Source organism: Thalassophryne amazonica, chromosome 8 (assembly GCF_902500255.1).
Source record: "Thalassophryne amazonica chromosome 8, fThaAma1.1, whole genome shotgun sequence".
Lineage (NCBI taxonomy): Eukaryota > Metazoa > Chordata > Actinopteri > Batrachoidiformes > Batrachoididae > Thalassophryne > Thalassophryne amazonica.
This window is the reverse complement of record NC_047110.1, coordinates 7,428,665-7,451,661: the sequence shown is the minus strand read 5'-3', so window position 1 is coordinate 7,451,661 and position 22,997 is coordinate 7,428,665. Positions and strand designations below refer to the sequence as shown.

General features: G+C 48.6%; 1 protein-coding gene across 3 annotated transcripts in view; it reads left to right on the top strand.

The window, feature by feature from the left end:
• Positions 1-412: 412 nt before the first annotated feature.
• Positions 413-22,997, top strand: part of ckap5 (cytoskeleton associated protein 5) — a 250,007-nt gene continuing 227,422 nt past the window's right edge. For 2 of the 3 annotated variants that reach the window (XM_034175712.1, XM_034175711.1), the window contains exon 1: positions 413-536. The gene's annotated coding sequence lies outside the window, so the exon portion shown is untranslated. The remainder of the gene's footprint in view (positions 537-22,997) is intronic. The other variant, XM_034175713.1, reaches the window with a different exon arrangement.

The window sequence follows — 22,997 nt, the reverse complement described above, 5'->3', positions numbered from 1 at the left end:
AGTTATTATTTTGAGACGTGATGGATAATTATAATAGCAAAATAAATGGACAGACCAAGAATCAAGTTTATTCGTAGTTCTAAATATTATTAAGGTGGTTTTACTCACGTTTCGTTTTTTGTCTCTCCCACATTATTCTTTTTTCCTACAGCATCTCTTACATCATGTTATGCAAATAATATGCTAATTAGATGATGACGTAATTTAGCGACTTCTAGCGACTTTTAGGACAGCCAGTAACTACTTTTCTTACGGACGAGTTTGCAACGCCCATCTCAGATTGTTTAAACTTTCCTAAAACGTCGTTACTTGTGCCACTCTCTCACTGATGCTGTCAACGACATATGTGTGTGGCACGTACCACAATAGGTTCGAAACGTAGCTTCCGATGTCATGCAAGCTTTGATACAAGCTTCGATACAAAGCGTCGGCGGAAACGGCCCAACCTACGACACAGGATTCGATGTTCCGGATCCAGACATCAACATCACCTCCACCTAGCTGGGAAGTTATCCTCAGATTGTCTCCGCAAACAGGTGAGGCTGAGGCACACGGTCTTAGTGTTTTTCACTTAAAGGTTTAGTTTGTCTCTGAGATAGCAGATTGTGCCGATGGGAATAAATGCGATGTTTAGGCCTGTGTGTTTCTGCTGCTAATATTAGCATAGCATATTTCATAAATTGTGCAGTGGTAAAAGAGAAAAAGGCCTTTTGTGACAAATTACAGCACCACACTGCCAAACACCCACATATTGTCTCTAATGTGAGCAGAACATAGTTTGTACTTTGAGCCTCATCCCGGAGAGAGGAGGTAAAGCTAACACAGCTAACGTCTCTGCCCTTTTAAGAGCTCCACTAAAAGCTTCACTTCCACTCTGATTTCTGTACGACTGACTGAGGCTGCGACCTGTCAGTTCTGACACACATCATATTATCTTCCACTGTAGCTCCTCTCTCAACGGTGTGTGCGTGTGAACATGCTGTGCTGAAACATTTTAGCTATCGCACATTGTAAATATTGTTATTGTGTGTGTGTGTGAATGTGAATGAAAGAGAGAGAGAGATTGCAGGGCTTGACATAAACCAATTTGCCAATTAGAATTTAGAAGTTAGTGGCCCACAGTGTAGGAGCACTGGCCCATGGTTTTGCGTGCGAAAGTTCATGATATTCCACCTTGAAATCCTGCAAATAAAACTGCCTACATAACATAAACCAATCCAGAAAAAACATAAAATAGTCTATGGACCATGAAGTAAAAAAACAAAAAAAAAAAAAATAGAATTTATCAGAGGGCATTCTCAAGTGTAAGAAAAATAAAGTGACTCACATAAAATTTAGAGGGCATTTTTTAAGCAACCCTCAGAGTTGGCTAACTCACAGAAATGTAAAATACAGATGTAGGTCCATATCAAAACTAAAACATATGCCTTGTCTGGATTGGAGTTATAGATCTAAAAATGTTTAAAATAATTATGCTTGGCTCCTTTGCTAATGTTGTAACCGTGGGGTTTCCACAAAGACAAGCTGGTTAGACTTTTAAACTAGCTTCAAAACAGCCAGGGTCTCCCAGGACCAAGCATATATTTTACTTACTTGTCAGCATACGGCAGATAGGCCCTGCAGGTTTGGCAGAAAACCTCATTCTTCGCTTGTTCATGACCAAGCCACGTCCATTTCTGTGGCCAGGTCGGGACATAACCTCTCTTCCTCTTGTTTCTTTCATACAGCTTGTCTCTCTCCCTTAACTCATCATCACTAAGCTTCCTCTTCTTGCCAATTCCTTTAGCAAAACTCTTTCCTGGTTGTTGTCTGGGTTTGGGTGGATGTAGTTTAAACATATTTCAATTCAAATTTCAAAGCGTTCTGTTAGATTTGCGTTGTTGTTGTCTTTGTTTCCTGCAGCTTCCCGCGCATTTAAAGATACTAATGAACATTGCCGAAGATCGGTGATGGAAACGGCCAAACGCACACTCCATGCATCGACAACATACGTTTCAATATGTGCGAGATTCTGTGGGAGCATGGAGCGTGGTTAGGGATGGATATTGATAAGATTTTATCTATCGATACCATTATCAGTCTGATTCCTTATCAATACCGCTTGTGAATTTTCTGTATACTAAAAGTAGACTTTAAAGGTTTTCTATGTCAGCAACATTTTATTGAGTCTTAAAGTAAATATGAAATTGGTCACTGGATCCTTAAACTCTGGACCTAAATAAACTCTACATGGTGGATCCTTGATCTCTGAATATGAATAGAAATAAACGAAATCTGTAGTTTTTGTCAAAAGAATTTCCTAGCATTCCTTGCATATTTTTGTAGTTGCCCGAGTGGGCCATCATTTGATAAATTGTAGTGGCCCGAAAGTGGGCCAAATTGGTGCCGGGCCAGCAGGCAAATGGCTATGTCGAGCCCTGGATTGTCCTCCTGTGCTGAAACATTTGAGCTTTTAAGATGCACATATATTGTTGTTGTTGTTGTTGTTATTATTGTGTGTGAGAGAAACATTGCCCTCCTGCTGTGCTGAAATATTTCAGCTCAGGTGCATTATAAATAGTCAGAGTATGATTTAGCGTTTGGGAATTTGTAGGATCTGGGACTCTATGTGACTAAAAAAAATTGCAGTCTCTTTGTCATTTCATGGTGTCCCCATTCAGTCAATGAATGCACAGATTATTATTTTTTTCACTTCTAATCTGTATAAGCTGCTGCTGCAGTGCCTTGGTACTTTGTGATGCTGTAGTAGCTTTTCTAAAGTTGCAATCCAAGTTGTGATGGTTTTTGCTTGTTTTGCAGTGAAGTTACAGGTTCAAGGGAAAATTCCAAACAAGTTGTAATCATTAGTATTACTTTTGTATAATACATTCAAAATTAAAGGGAACTTGTTCCAATTAAAAATAATTTCGGTGTCTCTATACTGGTATCATGCATTTTTTACTTTCTAATACCAGCATCTGTATCGGCCCCCTCAAGAATCCATATTGGTTGGGCTCTACCTGTGCACACACATTTGACTCGTGCAGTCAGCCACAGAACGGCAGCAGAAACATTTGCCGCTGTTTGTCAGTGTTTTATTTATCTTTTATAGCATAATTGCCATGAAACAATTGAAACAGTCACCAAATAATGTTTAGTTTGTCCAATTAACAGTTGTGTTCAAGTGAAGATGGTCATATTGTCTGAGCGTGTGTCTCACTTTGTCACTCACTCTGAATGAAACAGTCTCTCTGCAGCCAGAAAAAAAAATGCAATATTTTCTGGAATATAAATTGTGTTATGTAAACAATAACATAAATGCCACAGTAAGATGGTTTGCGCTGGACTCAACTTTTTCAGGGACAACTGTCAGTCACTCTGTGGAATGTTCCACATCCAAAAGAAATTCACAACTGAAACTGGTGTTTTCCCAAACATCAGAGTCTGTGCTGCATTAATGGCTTCAAACCATCCGATCCACGCGTGAAAATTAAGATTGCGACCAATCCGATCTGGTATCGGGATCAGCTTCCGATACTGACATAATTCACGTATCGGAAAATACTGATCCAACCCATGACATTTTCTGATACCGGAGAAGAGCCACTGTGAATCCTCTCAACTGCTGTTGTTTGCTCTCTGCTTGTTTGCTGCTGAACGGGAGGATTCTAGCTGCGGATAGCGGCAAATTTCTGCCCAAGCTCTCGGGTTCAAATTGTCTGTTCATCGAGCACGGATTTTCTGAAAAATTTAGCCGCTTCACTGTCCCGAGGCTGTCAAGTGCCAGCTCAGCGTGCTTCTGAGGAGAAGCCAAACTGTTGTGTGGGCCGCTGAAGAGGAGGTACTGCTGGCCCACCACCACCAGAGGGCACCCTGCCTGGAGTGCGGGCTCCAGGCACCAGAGGGCACTGCCACCTCACAGGAGCAGCCGGGGTGACAGCTGTCACCTACGACAGCTGTTACCAATCAGCTGATCCGCAGCGGTATATCTGCAAGACGTCATCTCCACTTCTTGGCCGAGATATCGCTCTACCAAGGAGGTAACATTCTCAGCTGACTGTGTTTATAACAGAAATATCTGTTGCTTGTGTGTGTTTGGACAGCAGATACTCTTTCTTTTTTCGACGAGAGGTGGAGGTGGTCTTCCCACCGTACGTGTTGCCGGGTGCACGCGCACCCACATCTAACTGTTTTTGTTCCTCGCCAGCAGTACCAGATCCGACAAGCGGAGGCAGTGGCCACCTGGGTGTTCGGGACTTGGCGGCTCCAGTATTCCCGGGGTTCGGTGGCGGAGGAAATCGTGTGGTTCCGGTTCTGCTTTAGACGGACGTCTCTTATCTTCGAGCCGGCCCACATGACACATTTTTTGTGAATTGACTATTTATCCATAATTGTAATTTGCCATGTTGGTTGTGCTTCTTCACAACAGTAAAGTGTTATTATTTGTCTTCCTCCATTGTCCGTTCATTTGCGCCCTTGTTGTGGGTCCGTGTTCCTACACTTTCACAACAGGATATCTCGGCCAACGTCATGGACCCCGAGGGGCGTCAACCGGCTGTTGAACGGCCAATGGAAGAACAGGGCGCACAGGCGTCTGCAGGAGGAATGGTAGGTGAGTTGCAGCGAGTCCTCACCGCCTTTACGGCTCGGTTGGATCTAATGACCGAGCAGAACGTCCTCCTTAACCGCAGGGTGGAGGCTCTCGCCGCTCAGGTGGAAGCGCGCCCTCAGGGCGCTGCTGCGGCTCTCCCTCCTGTCGATCCTGTGCGCAACGTTGACATTCCACAGGTCGTTCAACGACCCCTCCCACCTTCCCCTGAAGCATACATAAGCCCTCCAGAGCCGTACGGGGGTTGTGTGGAGACGTGCGCAGACTTTCTTATGCAGTGTTCGCTCGTCTTCGCACAACGTCCCGTCATGTACGCGACTGATACTAGTAAGATAGCTTATGTGATTAATCTGCTTCGCGGTAAGGCATGCGCTTGGGCTACAGCGCTCTGGGAGCAAAATTCACGGCTCCTTCAGACATATGATGGGTTTGTGAGGGAGTTCAGAACAGTGTTCGATCACCCAAATAGAGGAGAGACCGCTTCAGCCGTGCTGCTGTCAATGAGACAGGGGCGCCGGAGCGCAGCTGCTTATGCAGTCGACTTCCGCATCGCGGCGGCGAGGTCCGGCTGGAATAGCACTGCCCTCCGTGCCGCCTTCGTAAACGGACTGTCGTTGGTCCTGAAGGAGCACCTGGTGGCTAAGGACGAACCGCGGGATTTAGACGGGCTTATTGATCTGGTTATACGATTAGACAATCGGTTAGAAGAACGCCGTCGGGAACGAGACGAAGGGCGTGGCCGGGCACGCGCCGTCCCTCTCCCTTCCGGTTCCAACCGAGCTCCGCCCTCCCCACGCTCCACGGCCTCTACGCTCCGTGTGGTTACAGCTCCCCCTGCTGATGAAGCTATGGACACGAGCAGGGCCACATTTAGACCACCGGATAGACAGAGGAGGCTGGTCCGCGGAGCGTGCTTTGTTTGTGGCTCGATAGAGCATCAAGTGAGGGACTGCCCCGAGCGGTTAAAACACCAACGCCCGCCCCTAGAAACTGGGCTAGGGGTGGGCCAAGACATTCACGTGGGACACACCCATATTGCCACACGACTCCCAGTTACAATCCTTTATAAGGATTTAACCCTTCAGGCCCCAGCACTGGTGGACACGGGCTCTGAAGGGAATTTGCTAGACAGCAGATGGGCCAGGGAGGCAGGGCTCCCTCTGGTGGCACTTACTTCACCTGTGCAAGTACGGGCACTAGATGGCTCCCTACTCCCTTTAATCACACATAAGACACCTCCAGTAACTCTGGTGGTGTCAGGGAACCACCGTGAGGAGATTGAGTTTTTTGTGACTCCTGCCACCTCCTGCGTGATTCTAGGGTTCCCCTGGATGTTAAAACACAATCCCCGGATCGATTGGCCGTCCGGGGTAGTGGTTCAGTGGAGCGAGACCTGCCATCGGGTATGTTTAGGTTCCTCGGTTCCTCCCGGTTCCCAGGCTAAGGAGGAGGTCAGAGTCCCGCCCAATCTTGGGACAGTGCCGGTGGAGTACCATGACCTTGTGGACGTGTTCAGCAAGGATCTGGCGCTCACCCTTCCCCCGTACCGCCCGTACGATTGTGCCATTGATTTGGTTCCAGGCGTTGAGTTCCCGTCCAGCAGGCTGTACAACCTCTCACGACCTGAGAGCGAATCAATGGAGACCTACATCCGGGACTCTCTAGCTGCAGGGTTGATCCGGAATTCCACCTCCCCGATGGGTGCAGGTTTCTTTTTTGTGGGGAAAAAGGATGGCGGACTACGTCCATGCATTGATTACAGGGGACTGAACGAAATCACGGTTCGTAACCGATACCCATTGCCCTTGTTGGATTCAGTGTTCACGCCCCTGCATGGAGCCCAAATGTTCACTAAGCTAGATCTTAGAAATGCATATCACGTGGATCGGATCCGGAAGGGAGACGAGTGGAAGACGGCATTCAACACCCCCTTAGGTCATTTTGAGTACCTGGTCATGCCGTTCGGTCTTACAAACGCCCCCGCGACGTTTCAAGCATTGGTTAATGATGTCTTGCGGGATTTCCTGCACCGATTCGTCTTCGTATATCTGGACGATATACTCATCTTTTCTCCGGATCCTGAGACTCATGTCCGGCATGTACGTCAGGTCCTGCAGCGGTTGTTGGAGAACCGGCTATTTGTGAAGGGCGAGAAGTGCGAGTTCCACTGCACTTCTTTGTCCTTCCTGGGGTTTATCATCTCCCCTAACTCCATCGCTCCTGATCCGGCCAAGGTCGCGGCGGTGAGAGACTGGCCCCAACCCACCAGCCGTAGGAAGCTGCAACAGTTCCTCGGCTTTGCTAATTTCTACAGGAGGTTCATTAAGGGCTACAGTCAGGTAGTTAGCCCCCTGACAGCCCTGACCTCACCAAAAGTCCCCTTCACCTGGTCGGATCGTTGCGATGCCGCGTTCAAGGAGTTGAAACGGCGCTTCTCGTCTGCACCCGTTCTGGTGCAGCCCGATCCTAGTCGCCAGTTAGTGGTTGAAGTGGACGCCTCGGACTCAGGGATAGGAGCTGTGCTTTCCCAGAGCGGGAGGACCGATAAGGTCCTTCACCCGTGTGCCTATTTTTCTCGCAGGTTGACCCCGGCCGAACGGAACTATGACGTCGGCAATCGAGAACTCCTTGCGGTGAAAGAGGCTCTTGAAGAGTGGAGACATCTGTTGGAGGGAACGTCCGTGCCATTCACGGTTTTCACTGACCACCGGAACCTGGAGTATATCAGGACCGCCAAGCGGCTGAACCCCAGGCAAGCCCGCTGGTCACTGTTCTTCGGCCGTTTTGACTTCCGGATCACCTACCGTCCCGGGACCAAAAACCAGAGATCGGATGCCTTGTCCCGGGTACATGAAGATGAAGTCAAAGCGGAGTTGTCGGATCCACCGGAACCCATCATCCCGGAGTCCACTATCGTGGCCACCCTCACCTGGGACGTAGAGAGAACCGTCCGGGAGTCCCTGGCACGAAGCCCGGACCCCGGAACTGGGCCTAAGAACAGACTCTACGTCCCACCAGAGGCTAGGGCTGCAGTCCTGGACTTCTGTCACGGCTCCAAGCTCTCCTGTCATCCAGGGGTGCGAAGAACCGTGGCAGTTGTCCGGCAGCGCTTCTGGTGGGCGTCCCTAGAGGCCGACGACCGGGATTATATCCAGGCCTGCACCACCTGCGCCAGGGGCAAGGCTGATCATCGCAGGGCTTCGGGACTGCTCCAGCCGCTACCCGTGCCTCAACGCCCCTGGTCCCACATCGGCCTGGATTTTGTCACGGGTCTCCCACCGTCCCAGGGCAACACCACCATCCTCACGATAGTGGACCGATTCTCCAAGGCGGCCCACTTCGTGGCCCTCCCGAAGCTCCCGACTGCCCAGGAGACAGCGGACCTCCTGGTCCACCACGTCGTCCGGCTGCATGGGATTCCAACAGACATCGTCTCCGATCGCGGTCCCCAGTTCTCCTCGCAAGTCTGGAGGAGCTTCTGCCGGGAACTGGTGGCCACGGTAAGTCTCTCATCCGGGTATCATCCCCAGACCAACGGGCAAGCAGAACGGGCCAATCAGGAGGTGGAACAGGCCCTGCGTTGCGTGACGGCCGCGCACCCGGCGGCCTGGAGTACCCATTTGACCTGGATCGAGTATGCCCATAACAGCCAGGTGTCGTCAGCCACCGGCCTCTCCCCTTTTGAGGTGTGTCTGGGGTACCAGCCTCCTTTGTTTTCGGTGGTTGAGGGAGAGGTCGGTGTGCCCTCGGTCCAGGCCCACCTGCGGAAGTGCCGTCGGGTGTGGCGTGCCGCCCGTTCTGCTTTGCTCAGGGCCCGGATGAGGACGAAAGCCCATGCAGACCGTCGGCGGACCCCGGCCCCTACGTATCGGCCAGGGCAGGAAGTGTGGTTATCAACAAAGGACATTCCCCTCCAAGTGGTCTCCCCTAAACTGCAGGATCGGTACATTGGTCCATTCAAAATCCTCAAGGTCATCAGTCCAGCCGCGGTGAGGCTTCAGCTTCCGGCCTCACTGCGGATCCATCCCGTTTTCCATGTGTCCAGAATTAAGCCACATCACACCTCACCCCTCTGTACTCCGGGTCCGGCACCACCTCCTGCCCGGATCATCGATGGCGAGCCGGCTTGGGCTGTGCGCCGTCTTTTGGATGTCCAAAGGATGGGCCGGGGCTTCCAGTATTTGGTGGACTGGGAGGGGTACGGCCCCGAAGAACGCTCCTGGGTGAAGAGGAGCTTCATCCTGGACCCGGCCCTCCTGGCCGATTTCTACCGCCGCCACCCGGAGGCGCCCGTTGAGGGGGGGGTCCTGTTGTGTGGGCCGCTGAAGAGGAGGTACTGCTGGCCCACCACCACCAGAGGGCACCCTGCCTGGAGTGCGGGCTCCAGGCACCAGAGGGCGCTGCCACCTCACAGGAGCAGCCGGGGTGACAGCTGTCACCTACGACAGCTGTTACCAATCAGCTGATCCGCAGCGGTATATCTGCAAGACGTCATCTCCACTTCTTGGCCGAGATATCGCTCTACCAAGGAGGTAACATTCTCAGCTGACTGTGTTTATAACAGAAATATCTGTTGCTTGTGTGTGTTTGGACAGTAGATACTCTGTTTCTTTTTTCGACGAGAGGTGGAGGTGGTCTTCCCACCGTACGTGTTGCCGGGTGCATGCGCACCCACATCTAACTGTTTTTGTTCCTCGCCAGCAGTACCAGATCCGACAAGCGGAGGCAGTGGCCACCTGGGTGTTCGGGACTTGGCAGCTACAGTATTCCCGGGGTTCGGTGGCGGAGGAAATCATGTGGTTCCGGTTCTGCTTTAGACGGATGTCTCTTATCTTCGAGCCGGCCCACATGACACATTTTTTGTGAATTGACTATTTATCCATAATTGTAATTCGCCGTGTTGGTTGTGCTTCTTCACAACAGTAAAGTGTTATTATTTGACTTCCTCCATTGTCCGTTCATTTGCGCCCCTGTTGTGGGTCCGTGTTCCTACAATTTCACAACACCAAACAGCGATTCTGTCCGCTGAAAGGGAAAAAAGTCTCCATTAAAATCCTGGGTGTGAGCATTGCTGATGATACATTTATTTTACAGTTGAAAGGCTTCATGTTGCCAAAAGGTTCGAGGTTTGAGCAGTACAAAAACAGCGAGAGAGGAAGAAAAATAGAGACAGTGGGAGAGAGAAAGTGAGCAAGAAAACGAGAGACAGACAGACAGAGAGAGGGAGAGAGACAGGCAGAGATAAAGATAAAATTTATTGAAATTTATTCTCACAGAGTAGAAATTCACATGTTACATCAGCTCTTAAAAAAAACACACACAAGGTGGGTGCAAGTAGAGGAAAATGTTCATCAAACAGCGTGTGCAAGGATAAGTAATAATAATACTTGTAACAGTACAAGACATAGGAAATGAGGTAGAAATAGAATATGTATGTATATATATATACATACACATACGTGCGTGTGTGTGTGTATGTGAGTGTGTATATATATATATATATATATATATATATACGAGGTCTGTTAGAAAAGTATCCGACCTTTTTTTATTTTTTGCAAAAACCATATGGATTTTAATCACGTGTGATTGCATCAGCCAAGCTTGAACCTTCGTGCGCATGCGTGAGTTTTTTCACGCCTGTCGGTTGCGTCATTCGCCTGTGAGCAAGCTTTGTGTGAGCAGTGGTCCACCCCTCTCGTCGGATTTTTATTGCGAATAAATGTCTGAACGATTTGGAGCTTTGCTGCATCAAATTTTTCCAGAAACTGTGAGAGACCTCCAGATGGACACCATTCGGAAAATTCATATGGCTTTCCTCGACGATTTTATGGGGATTACACAGATTAAGGAGTGCTCCAGCTGGTTTAAAGACTGCCCACAGCATCTGAGAGCACGGCGCACTCCGAGCGCCGATCGACAGGCTGACACCCCGCTGAAACAACTAGATCATTTCCAACGTGAAGGCTTTGTTGATCCGGGACGTTGTCTGACTTCCACAAAAAAAGGCAGAAGGCGTGGACATCAGCACTTTTTCGGCACATTCCACTGTTACAGGAGTTTTTTCATGGAAAGAGGAGCGGAGGGATGCGCCACCGTGCCGCTCATGGCGCGGCACAAAACCACCTCCGTGTTGGTCTCTCAGGACGGCTTTCAGATGGCTCTCAGTTGCTTTTCAGTCGTGTGAATATCCGAGAAATTGTGCATGAGCTGGACATGCCCCAACATGTCCTGTGAGGCTTCATCACGGCATTGCTTTGCGCCATGCGGAAACGTCCCGACGCGCGGAATTCCTCCTGGAGTCCCTGGGAGGTGTACTAGATAGCGCTCTGACTGGGGACTCCATTGTTCTCCTGGGGATTTCTACGCCCATGTGGGCAGCGACAGTGAGACCTGGAGAGGGGTGATCGGGAAGCACGGCCTCCCCGATCTGAACCCGAGTGGTGTTCAGTTGTTCACTAACACCATGTTCAATCACAAGGGTGTCCATAAGTGCACATGGCATCAGGACACCCTGAGCCGGAGGTCGATGATCGACTTTGTAGTCGTATCATTTGACCTTCGGCCACGTGTCTCGTACACTCGAGTGAAGAGAGGGGCAGAGCTGTCGACCGATCACCACCTGGTGGTGAGTTGGATCCGCTGGGAGGGGAGGAAGCCGGTCATACCTGGCAGGCCCAAACGTATCATGAGGGTCTGCTGGGAACGACTGGCGGAACCCTCTGTTAGCAAGGTCTTCATCTCCCATCTCCGGGAGAGCTTATCTTTGTTGGTAGGTGGGACCCCAGAGGCTGCTGACAGGTACTGGCAGGCCAAGCATGGCGCAGCCCGTGCGGTCGCAGAGGAAAAAACTCGGTTCTGGGAGGAGTTCGGGGAGGCCATGGAGGAGGACTATCGGTCGTCCTCGAAGAGATTCTGGCAAACCGTCCGACGCCTCAGGAGGCGGAAGCAGCTCTCCACCAGCACTGTTTACTGTGCGGGTGGGGAGCTGTTGACCCTGACTGGGGATGTTGTCGGGCGGTGGAAGGAGTACTTCAAGGATCTCCTCAATCCCATTGTCACATCTTCCAAAGAGGAAGCAGAGACTGGGGAATCAGAGGCAGACTCATCCATTACCCAGGCCGAAGTCACTGAGGTGGTTAGAAAGCTCCTCGGTGTCAAGGCTCCTGGGGTGGATGAAATCCGTCCTAAGTACCTTAAGTCTCTGGATGTTGTGGGACTGTCTTGGCTGACATGCCTCTGCAACATCGCGTGGCAATCGGGGACAGTGCCTCTGGATTGGCAGACCGGGGTGGTGGTCGCTCTGTTTAAGAAGGGGGACCGGTGGGTGTGTTCCAACTATAGGGCGATCACACTCCTCAGCCTCCCCGGTAAGGTCTATTCCAGAGTACTGGAGAGGAGAATTCGACCGATGGTCGAACCTCGGATTCAGGAGGAGCAGTGTGGTTTTCGTCCTGGTCGCAGCACACTGGACCAGCTCTACACGCTCCATCGGTTGCTCGAGGGTTCATGGGAATTCGCCCAACCAGTCCACATGTGTTTTGTGAATCTGGAGAAGGCATTCGACCGTGTCCCTCGGGGCACCCTGTGGGGAGTGCTTCGGGAGTACGGGTTCCGGGGTCCTTTGCTAAGGGATATCCGGTCCCTGTACGACGGCAGCAGCTTGGTTCGCATTGCCGGTAGTAAGTCAAACCTGTTTTCAGTGCACGTTGGCCTCCGCCAGGACTGCCCTTTGTCACCGGTTCTGTTCATTATTTTTATGGACAGAATTTCTAGGCGCAGCCAGGGTGTAGAGGATGTCTGGTTTGGGAACAACACAATCTCGTCTCTGCTGTTTGCGGACGATGTGGTTCTGTTGGCGTCGTCAATTCAGGACCTTCATCCTGCACTGGGGCGGTTTGCAGCCGAGTATGAAGCGTCCGGGTAGAAAATCAGCACCTCCAAATCCTAGGCCATGGTTGTCGACCAGAAAAAGGTGCTTTGCCCTCTTCAGGTTGGTGGAGTGTCCTTGCCTCAAGTGGAGGAGTTTAAGTATCTCAGGTTCTTGTTCACGAGTGAAGGACGGATGGAGTGTGAGATCGATAGACAGCATCTGCAGTGATGCGGTCGCTGTATCGGACCGTCGTGGTGAAGAGAGAGCTGAGTAGGGGGGCAAAGCTCTCGATTTACCGATCGATCTACATTCCAATCCTCACCTATGGTCATGAGATTTGGCTCATGACCGAAAGAACGAGATCGCGAGTACGAGCAGCCGAGATGAGTTTCCTCCGCAGGGTGGCTGGGCGCTCCCTTAGAGATAGGGTGAGGAGCTCGGTCACTCGGGAGGAGCTTGGAGTCGAGCCGCTGCTCCTCCATGTCGAAAGGAGTCAGTTGAGGTGGCTCGGGCATCTTTTCCGGATGCCACCTGGACGCCTCGCTGGAGAGGTGTTCTGGGCACGTCCCATTGGGAGGAGGCCCCGGGGAAGACCCAGGACACGCTGGAGGGACTACATCTCTCGGCTGGCTTGGGAACGCCTTGGGGTTCCCCCAGAGGAGCTGGGGGAGGTGTGTGTGGATCGGGAGGTCTGGGCGGCTTTGCTTGAGCTGCTGCCCCCGCGACCCGACTCCGGATAAAGTGGAAGAAAATGGATGGATAGGTGTGTGTGTGTGTGTGTGTGTGTGTGTGTGTGTATATGTATACGAGGTCTCTTAGATAATAAACCGACCCTTTTATTTTTTTTTTAACTATATGGATTTGAATGACATGCGATTACACCAATCATGCTTGAACCCTCGTGCGCATGCGTGAGTTTTTTCACGCGTGTCGGTGACGTCATTTCCCTGTGGGCAGGCCTTGAGTGAGATGTGGTCCCGCCCTCTCGGCTGAATTCCTTTGTTTCACACGCTGCTCGAGACGGCGCGCGTTGCTTTATCAAAATTTTTTCTGGACCTGTGAGGAATATCCGAGTGGACACTATTCGAGAAATTAAGTTGGTTTTCTGTGAAAAGTTTAACGGCTGATGAGAGATTATGGGGTGTTTCTGTCGGTGTAAGGACTTCCCACGGAGCGGGACGTCCTGCAGCGCTTCTAGGCGCTGTCGTCGGCCTGTTTCGAGCTGAAAACATCCTAATTTAAGGCTTAATTCACCCAGGACATCGTGAGAGAACAGAGAAGATTCAGAAGAGGCCGGCATGAGGAATTTATGCGGACATTCCACTGTTTAAGGACATTTTTTTAATGAAAGACGTACGCGCAAATTCGCCGAGTCGTTTCCGTGACGACTCGGCAAATCTGTGTGCGCTGCGACAGGAAAAACACCTCCGTGTTGAAAACCATTTGTAGAATTCAGGCGGCTTTTAATGGCTTTCAACAAGTGAGTAACTGAGAAATTGTTTAACAGCTTGGGCATGTTCCAACTTGCCCGTTAAGATTTCCAACGGAGGTGTTTTTCCTGCCGCGACCCCCCGCGGTCGGGTCCAGCCCGACATGCGACTCTGCCCGCACATTCTTTCATTACAAAATGACCGTTAACAATGGAATGTCCGAATAAACTCCTCATGCCGACTTCTTCTGAAAGTTCTCTGTTCTCTGACGACTTACTGCGTCAACAGAGCCTGAAATGTGGAAGTTTTCAACTTGAAACGGCGAGACGCTGCCGCCTCGAAGCGCAGATCGCCGTCAGGCGCCGTGGACCGTCCTTAAAGCGACACTACCAGACCAAAATCTCTCATCAGCCGTTAAAATTTTTACCGAAAACCAGCTGAATTTATTGAATGGTGTCCACTCAGTTGTGCCTTACAGTTTTGAAAAAATTTTTATCAAACAAAGCAACAGTCTCTGAGCCATTCCTAAACAATGAAAAAAATCGACGAGCGGGTGGACGACTCCTCACTCAAAGACTGCCCACAGGCGAATGACGTAACCGACAGGCGTGAAAAAACTCTCGCATGCCCACGAGGGTTCAAGCGTGTCTGATGTAGTCACACGTGATTCAAATCCATATGGTTTTTGAAAAAAATAATAAGGTCGGATACTTTTCTAATAGACCTCTTGTATATGTGTATATATATATATATATATATATATATATATATATATATATATATATTAAAAACATGATTGGGATTGAAAAGCAGATAGGAGCATCTTCTTTACAATATGTAAAATGGAGTTTAGATGTGATAAGGTGACATTAGTGCAGGGATTTGTAAACAAGTTGTTATTGCACATGATTGTGGCCATATTAATATTGCACATGATTTGTGGACATATTATTGCATGTGGTTATTTCACAGTGTTATTGTACAGCCTGATAGCAGCAGGGAGGAATGGCCTCCGGTAATTCTGAGGGTGCCTCAGTCTGTCACTGAACGAGCTGTTCAGCTCCACTACAGTCCGGTGCAGAGGGTGAGAGGAGTTGTTCATGATGGATTTGAACTTGGTTAACACCCTCCTCTCAGCCACCTCCTCCAGAGAGTCCAGAGGACAGCCCAGGACAGAGCTGGACTTCCTGACCAGCTTGTTCAGTCTCTTTCTCTCCCGCTCTGTGCTGCCCGGGGCCCAACAGACGACAGAATAGAGGATAGTAGAGGCTACAACAGAGTTGTAGAAGGTCTTAAGAGAGGCCTGCTCACTCCAAAGGATCTCAGTCTCCTCAGGAGGTGGAGGCGACTCTGACCTTTTTTGTACAGGGCGTCGGTGTTGTGAGTCCAGTCCAGTTTGCTGTTGATTTGAACACTCAGGTATTTCAAACTGTCCACAGTCCTTATGTCCTCCCCCTGGATGTTCACCGGTGGGTGAGGTGGTGGTTTCCTTCGTCTTACTGGTGTTGATACACAAGTGGTTGCACTCACACCAGTCCACGAAGTCTGTGATGACCGACCGGTACTCCAGCTTGTTCCCCTCAGACACGCGACCCACAATGGCGGAGTCATCAGAGAACATCTGGAGGTGGCAGCTGTCTGTGTTGTATGTGAAGTCCGAGGTGTATAGGGTATAGAGGAAAGGCGAGAGGATGGTGCCCTGGGGGGCCCCGGTGCTGCACCTTACCATCTCAGACTGACAGCCTCTCAGCCGCACGTACTGTGGGCGGTCAGTGAGGTAGTCGAGGCGGCGAGGTGTCCATCCACACCTGCGTCCTCCAGCTTCCCCCGCAGCAGTGCCGGTCTGATGGTGTTGAAAGCGCTGGAGAAATCAAAGAACGTGACTGTCACAGCGCTCCCGTCGGTCTCCAGGTGGGTGAGCACTCGTTGCAGTAGGTAGATGACAGCGTCATCTGAAACAGCGTCATCTACCCTATGTTGGGCCTATAGGCGAACTGCAGTGGGTCCAGGGTGTCACTCACCACGGTGCGGAGGTGAGACAGGACGAGCCATTCCATGGTCTTCATGTGGTGGGAGGTCAAGGCAACTGGTCTGTAGTGGGCCCGTTCCTTGGCGTGCGGTGTTTTGGGAACTGGGACCACACAGAAGGTCTTCCACAGGGTGGGGACCATCCCCAGGCTGAGGTTCATGTTGAAGATGTGGCTGAGGACCTCACAGAGCTCATCCGCACAGGTCCTCAGCAGCCTTGGGGAGATCCCATCAGGTCCTGCTGCTTTCCTCTGCTTCAGCCGCAGGAGCTGGCCTCTCACCTTGCTTGGAGTTACAGTGAGGGGGGGAGCTGGGGTGTGAGCTGAGGTGGGCTGGTGCTGAATATAGTCGCAAGGGGGAGAGATGAGGTCCGGGGTGCAGTGGAGGTGACCAGGGGGTAGAAGGTGGTGGGTCAGAGGGACTGTAAGGCTGGCTGTTGGAGACATGTGGAGGGCCGGGAGCAGGTGGGGGGGGGGGCAGGCGTGGAGGAGCCAAAACGGTTCAAGTAGCTGTCTAGCTCCTCTGCGAAATGAGAATCCCCATCTGTAGTCCTCCTGGCACCCTGCCCAAATCTGGAGGCGGTCTTGAGGCATCTCCACACGTCTCTGACGTTGTTCTGGGCCAGCTGCTCCTCCATCTTCCCTCCATACACCTTCTTGGCTGCACAGATCTTCCACTGGAGCTCCTGTTGGACTCTGCGCTGCTCCTCTCTGTCTCCCGAATTGAAAACCCTCTTATTCTGGTTCATCAGGAGCTTCAGCTCGGTGGTCACCCAGGGGTGGTTGTTGGGAAAGCACCGTACCCTCCGGGTGGGCACAGTGCTTTCCACACAGAAGTTCATGTAATCAGTGACATACTGGGTCAGGCCGTTGATGTTTTCACCATAAGAGTTTTGAAACATGCTCCAGTCTGTGGTTCTGAAACAGTCCCTCAGCCTCTCAGTGGCCTCTTCAGTCCAGAGTTTTACTGACCTTTTCTGCACTGGCTCTCTTCTCACCCTGGGTGTGTATTGGGGGAGCAGATAGATGAGGTTGTGATCAGAGCGTCCCGACGGGGGGAGGGGGTGAAGGTGTAAGCGTCCTCCACATTAACGTAAAAAAGGTCCGGTATTATATTGTCCCTGGTTTTACACGTGACGTACTGGGTGAACGTGGAGAGGGAGGCGTGATCAGGGCTTAATTTGAGGGGGAGCACGCCGGTGCGCGCTCCAGAACCTTGGACGTGCGGTCCGGAACCTCTGGCCGTTGGCTCCGCCAGCTATTTATACTGGATCTGTGATCCACCACCTCTCTTGACTAACAAAATATAAAAAAAAAAATCACAGCGATTGCTCTCACTGCCAATCACACCGCCGCCCTCCTGTCTACTGTGCGGAATTGCGCCAAATGTGTCAACAGGTCCAGAGGCTACGCTCGCTGTTTTGATCCCGATGTTGACCGTAGCCGCAGAGCTCCGTGGCCACCGAGAGAGGACTTGGATTCTTTGCGGGTCCCGCATCCGTACCCCTGGAGGCAGTGAGTGAAGGGAGAGCCGCGCATTTTTCTTCTTGCACAGAAGAAAAAAGAGTGTTTACACAAGAGAGAAAAGTGAGAAAATGTTAATGCCTGTTTGAGAAAAGTGTGTAGTGAGGGGTTTTACAGCCTTAAAGCATCTATAATAAGTGTAAAAAAATAGCGCTACTTCGCGGATTTAATGCCGCGTTCACACCGGGCGCGATCAGACGCTACAAATTCGCGGGGGTTGCGTGGCGACGGACGCGCCTCCTTCGCCCGGTGTGTCGCTCTGCTTGGGTGGACTTTCGCTGCAAAAATTCGCCCCGGTGCATCATCAAATAGGAGGAGCTTCCATTCCGCTCGGCGTCAAGTCATCATGACGGACCTTGATCACACTGAGCGAGTTGTTGTGAAAAGCTCCCAATACAGAGAGTACCATTATTTACTGCAGGAGCTGCGTCTGGATGACGGCCGCTTTCAGCGGTCCTTCCGCCTCTGCGGGACCCAGTTTGAGGACCAACTGTCCCGTTCATGCGTGCACATGTAAACAATTAACAAAAAGAAAAGAAACTCCGCTGCTTGCTGCAGCTCGCTCCTCCCCCAAAAAACTCTGTCATAATTGTGTTTAGAAACCAGTCACCATTTGTTTTATTATACATCTGTGTAGTTAATAAAATATTCTCCACACGGACATTCGCTCGCGCGCGCACGTAAAAAAAAAAGAAAAACACCGCTCCCCTTGCTGTGGTGCTTCTGCTTGCTCCAAAAACTCTGTCATGATTGTGAAATAAAGGACAAAAGAGACGTAAGTCCTGCTCACAGGCTGCTACCAGAGACAGGACATGTTCACATCTTCAGTCAAACTCCAGACATCTCCACGTCACTACATATTCAGTCCCTGATTGGTCATCACGGCGCAACGAGACGAAAAAGTTCAGATTTTTCAACTTGGGGAGGAGGGCAACACGACGTGATGCCACGCAATATCGCGCCACAAACGCGCAAAACGCTCAATCGCTTCACTCGCGTCGCGGTGCGCGGTTTGGCGCAAAAACGCGTCCTTAAATAGGGATTACATGGCAGCCTGTGGCTGCAGTTGCTCGTGTCGCGCCCTGTGTGAACGCGGAGAACGTAACTCCCGCGATAAACGAGGGACCACTGTACATCATTAAACAGGAATTTGTACTCTATCCGGATTTGGTGTGACTAGTGTTATTAGGCTTACAATACATGCCCAGTTTATTTTCGGTGTGGCACACAGCGTTGTTCGCAAGCCCAACCCCCCTCCTTCTTTTTTTTTCTGCCCTGGAGCCACCCATCCTCTGCACTCCAGGACCTCCCACTTTACAAATTAAGCACTGGGCGTGATTAATGGCCCCGGTGATGAGGAAGAGCGCGCAGGGTGTTGTGTCTGCAGCCGCGTGACTGTACTGTGAATCCGCTCACAGGCAGCCGCGGCGTCCACAGAGGGAGGAATATACGCACCGAGCATAATCACACTTCCAAACTCCCATGGGAGATAGTACGGCCTCATGCTCACCGCGAGTAGCTCCACTTCTGAGGAGCAGATCTGCTTCTTCACGTGAATGAGTTGCGCTGCACCATCTCTCATTCACATAAACGGCGAGATAGACAGACAGACAGAGACAGAGGACTTAATTTTTAATTTTTATTCTGTAACACTTGCTTTGACAATGTAAACATATGTCTCACATATCAATAAAGCTCCATTGAAATTGAAAATTGAGAAGGAGAGACAGAGTGCTGTCTTTTCTCTTTAAGTCTATAAAAATCTATAAAAAAGTAAAAGTACGGAATTCTTTAACCAAAACAACAAATCTAGGCTTTCATCTTAGATGCACCTTCTGGCAAATTGTAGCTGAACTTTCAGATCTCCTATTTAAGAAAATTGTCATATCAAATGAACAATAATCAGGGTTCTAGCTCGGATAAATGTTTAGCGTAGTGGTAATGTGGAGGGAGCGAAGTGACGGGGGGTGCGGAAGGGAGGAAGCTTTTGAAAATTAAAGCTAAAAATTTGCTATTCTAGGGGTACCCAAAGGGGAAAAGCCAGGTACGACAGCCCAAGTCCCTTCATCATGTCCAGAAGGCTGGGGAAGATTGTTGAGTGGGCAATCTCATTCTGGGTTTACATGGCCCTCAGTGAGGCAGTCGGAGTCCGTGGACATTTTTAAGTCAAGACTTAAAACCTATTTTCGACATCATTGCATGGCCACAGAGTTGTAGAAGCATAAATAAGGCTTTAGGATTTTAAGGTACCACTTTCTAGCGGACTTGGGGAAAAAAAGACTGGCTTGAGTAAATGTAATCTTTTTAATGCACATAATGCCCAGCACTTACTTTAGGCAGACATTTATTTATTTTCAGATTAAGTTTTGACCAGGCCATGAGGCAGGCTGCTGTTCAAGGTCAGGAGTTTAATCAAGGAAATACGTAGGCCTAGTTGGTGCTAGGGATTCTCCATAGATCGTTCGGCACCTCCTGATTGTAACTAATCCGTTACATTCATATAACGGACTTTGTCTATTTTTTACATATAGCGGCTTTCGATTATAACAGATAAAATTCGCTGGTCTGCCTGAATCCATTCTATGTGAGTTTAACTGTGTGCATTTGTGTGTGTATGTATATACACACACACACACACATATATATATATATATATATATATATATATATATATATATATATATATATATATATATATATATATATATATATATATATATATATATATATATATATATATTTGAGAAGTATGACACACTCTGCCAATATTTATACACTGTAAAAATAGAGGTGTTTTTAGTGCACTTGGGAACAGAGCTTCTCTTTGTTTTTACCCTCCAGTTAAATTTACTCAGCAGGGTCAGCTCACAACTGAAAGTTGTAATGCAAGAAACCGTTTCTTTGCATTTTCTTCACTGAGCCTGATCCTTTTTCTTTCATAAATGGTTTCAATGTCATTAAATATTCTCTTGCTAGGAACAGAGGAAGGTGGAGGACAAAGACATTTTCTTGTCATTGGTGCAAGAGGCAGGTTTTGTTTCCACCCAGTGGCTGGGTCCAGGCTCAGCAGCGGTGCACATCTCCGAGTCCAATTTTGTTGCTGCGCATGGAAAATGTTCATCCAGACCAGGACATCATGGGATTACTTACGATTGGGCTGCTCCGTAGCAGTCTGAACTCTGGCTGAGTATTCCAGGAAGAGGTTGCTATCTTGAGTGGCTCAGAACGATCACGTGCTGCTTGGTGGTGGTGTCCAACTTTCTTGCAGAGCACAGACAGTCTTGATCTGAGATATCTAGAAGGGTTTGCCTGCGTGAAGTTAAGCGAACATGCACTGGATTCTCTGGTTTCCTGACTTTCCTGGCCTTTTCCTGACTTTTTCAAAACAGTACTGATGGCCACAAATAGGGCTGGGTGATATGACCTAAACTTCATATTGCAGTATAAATGGAATCCCTTCATGGTAACTTTGTATATCACAATATAAACTTAACTGTAAAAATTCTAATGTAAATGTTTCTGAATGGGTCCCTTAGCAAAGGCAAATTGCTAAAAATTATTTAAAAAATGACAACAAAAACAGATATTTAATTTTGAAAACATTTATTATGCATATCTCAAAACTACAATGTGCCAGAAAGCCTAGATTTGATGTTTTATTTATTGTTGGGTCAGTGGCTGAAGTTTCAACTCTTGAACACTAGATGGCACACCCGCTCTGAATACATGAAGCTTTTTCAGGATGGTCACGGACCGGTTTTCCTCATTTAGAAATCTCAACATCAAACCACAAAAAAATTAATAAAAATACTTAATCTGAAATAAATAAACAACAGCTTTGCAAATATTGCACATCGTTGTCTTGGCTTTACGGTGTTCAGCGACAGAACTGCTAAGTGCAGAAGACGCTCAGGCGTCTCACATGAACACTCTCGTCTCAGTGAGAGACATGTCTCAGCTCAGAACCCCCCCCCCGCCCGCACTCTGAGCACTAGTTCACAGAGGAGTTTTCCTGAATCGAAAAACTCAGCAGGCATTATTACGAGAAGTTTGTAGAGTCCAAATCTCTACTGTAGGCCAAATTTATACTGTGTACCGGTTAAACTGGCTATATCGTGCCCAAACCACAAATTATGGAGTTTATGCTGCATGTTGACAGAGTCTATGTGTGCACAACCTATAATAATGACAACACAATGCAGACCCAACATATAGTGTGTGGCCTTCTTAAGTCTGTTTTAATCCGGTACCATTTATGAGGACAGTGCAACTTGTATATCAATGACACTGTTCACTGTCATCTGAACCTCTCAGTCTGACTGTTGCTGACTGTGACAGATCTGTTCTTTGTGTGTAGTGTTAACATTCCAAATCAGATTTTTCTTTTCATTTGTATTTATTTTTGATATGAATTTGCTTTGGTGAACTTACATATATGATCCTCAGAGGTGCCACACAAGCCAAGCTTCTGAGTGGCAGGCACGAGGATTATTTTAAAACCCCACTGAATTATTTTTCATCACTTATTCATTCATTGTCTGTCTCTTATCTGGGAGAGGGCGAGGATGGGAGCAGACCAAGCAGCTCAAGGCATACTTCCCTATCCATAGCCAAGACCTCTAAAGGTCCTTTCACACTGAACGCATAAACGCATCGCGCATCACTCTAAAACCCATTATTTTCAATGAGAAGCGTCGCACGACAACATCAAACACAAAAATGCGGCAAAAACCACACTTGCCAAGAGCGCACATTGCCACTTGCCGTTTGGCTGGCGCAGACAAAGTTCAGTCCAATCCAACTTTCACCGCTGCGCGCTATGGTGTAGCTTTGCTCTTCCAATAGAAATGAGGCATAAGGCCAAAACACGGAAAATAACAGAATGCATTAAATGTGTCACAGGAACATCACAACTGTTAATTTATACTCAGCAGTTTTCTGAAGAAAATCCTTACAAATGTTTTTTGTTGAACCTCAAAATTTATTTCTAATTACTGTACATTTTGAAATTAAAAAAATGTTTCTTACATTAGAAAACCTGTAATTAAAATAGTTAAAAGTCTTTGTTCATCTGTAAATTTAAACCATAACTTGCCTGTTGTTGTTTCAGATGAGATGACTTCTTGATTAACATGATAATGAACCTCGGACGTTTACATTTAGACAAATGAAATGGCATGAAAAGTAAATAGTATATTTTTAAGTCTGGTAGATTCATTCATTCATATCTGCATTTGAACCAGAAAAGCAGACTCTGTAAATAAGTACAAACCTATATTATAATAGCCAAGTGGCCTCTGTGTACGTGTATGTGTTCGTGCCTGTGTGTGTACAGCTTCGATTACAGAGAAACTGGGAAGAGCTAACATTTGCCATTTGGTATTTTTGATCAAGGATGAACGCTGCGAAAACAAAAAGTTGCTAGGACTAATATTTTTGAGAAATATATATATGTATATATATATATATGTGTATATGTGTATATATATATGTGTATATGTGTATATATATATATATATATGTGTATATATATATATGTATATGTGTATATATAT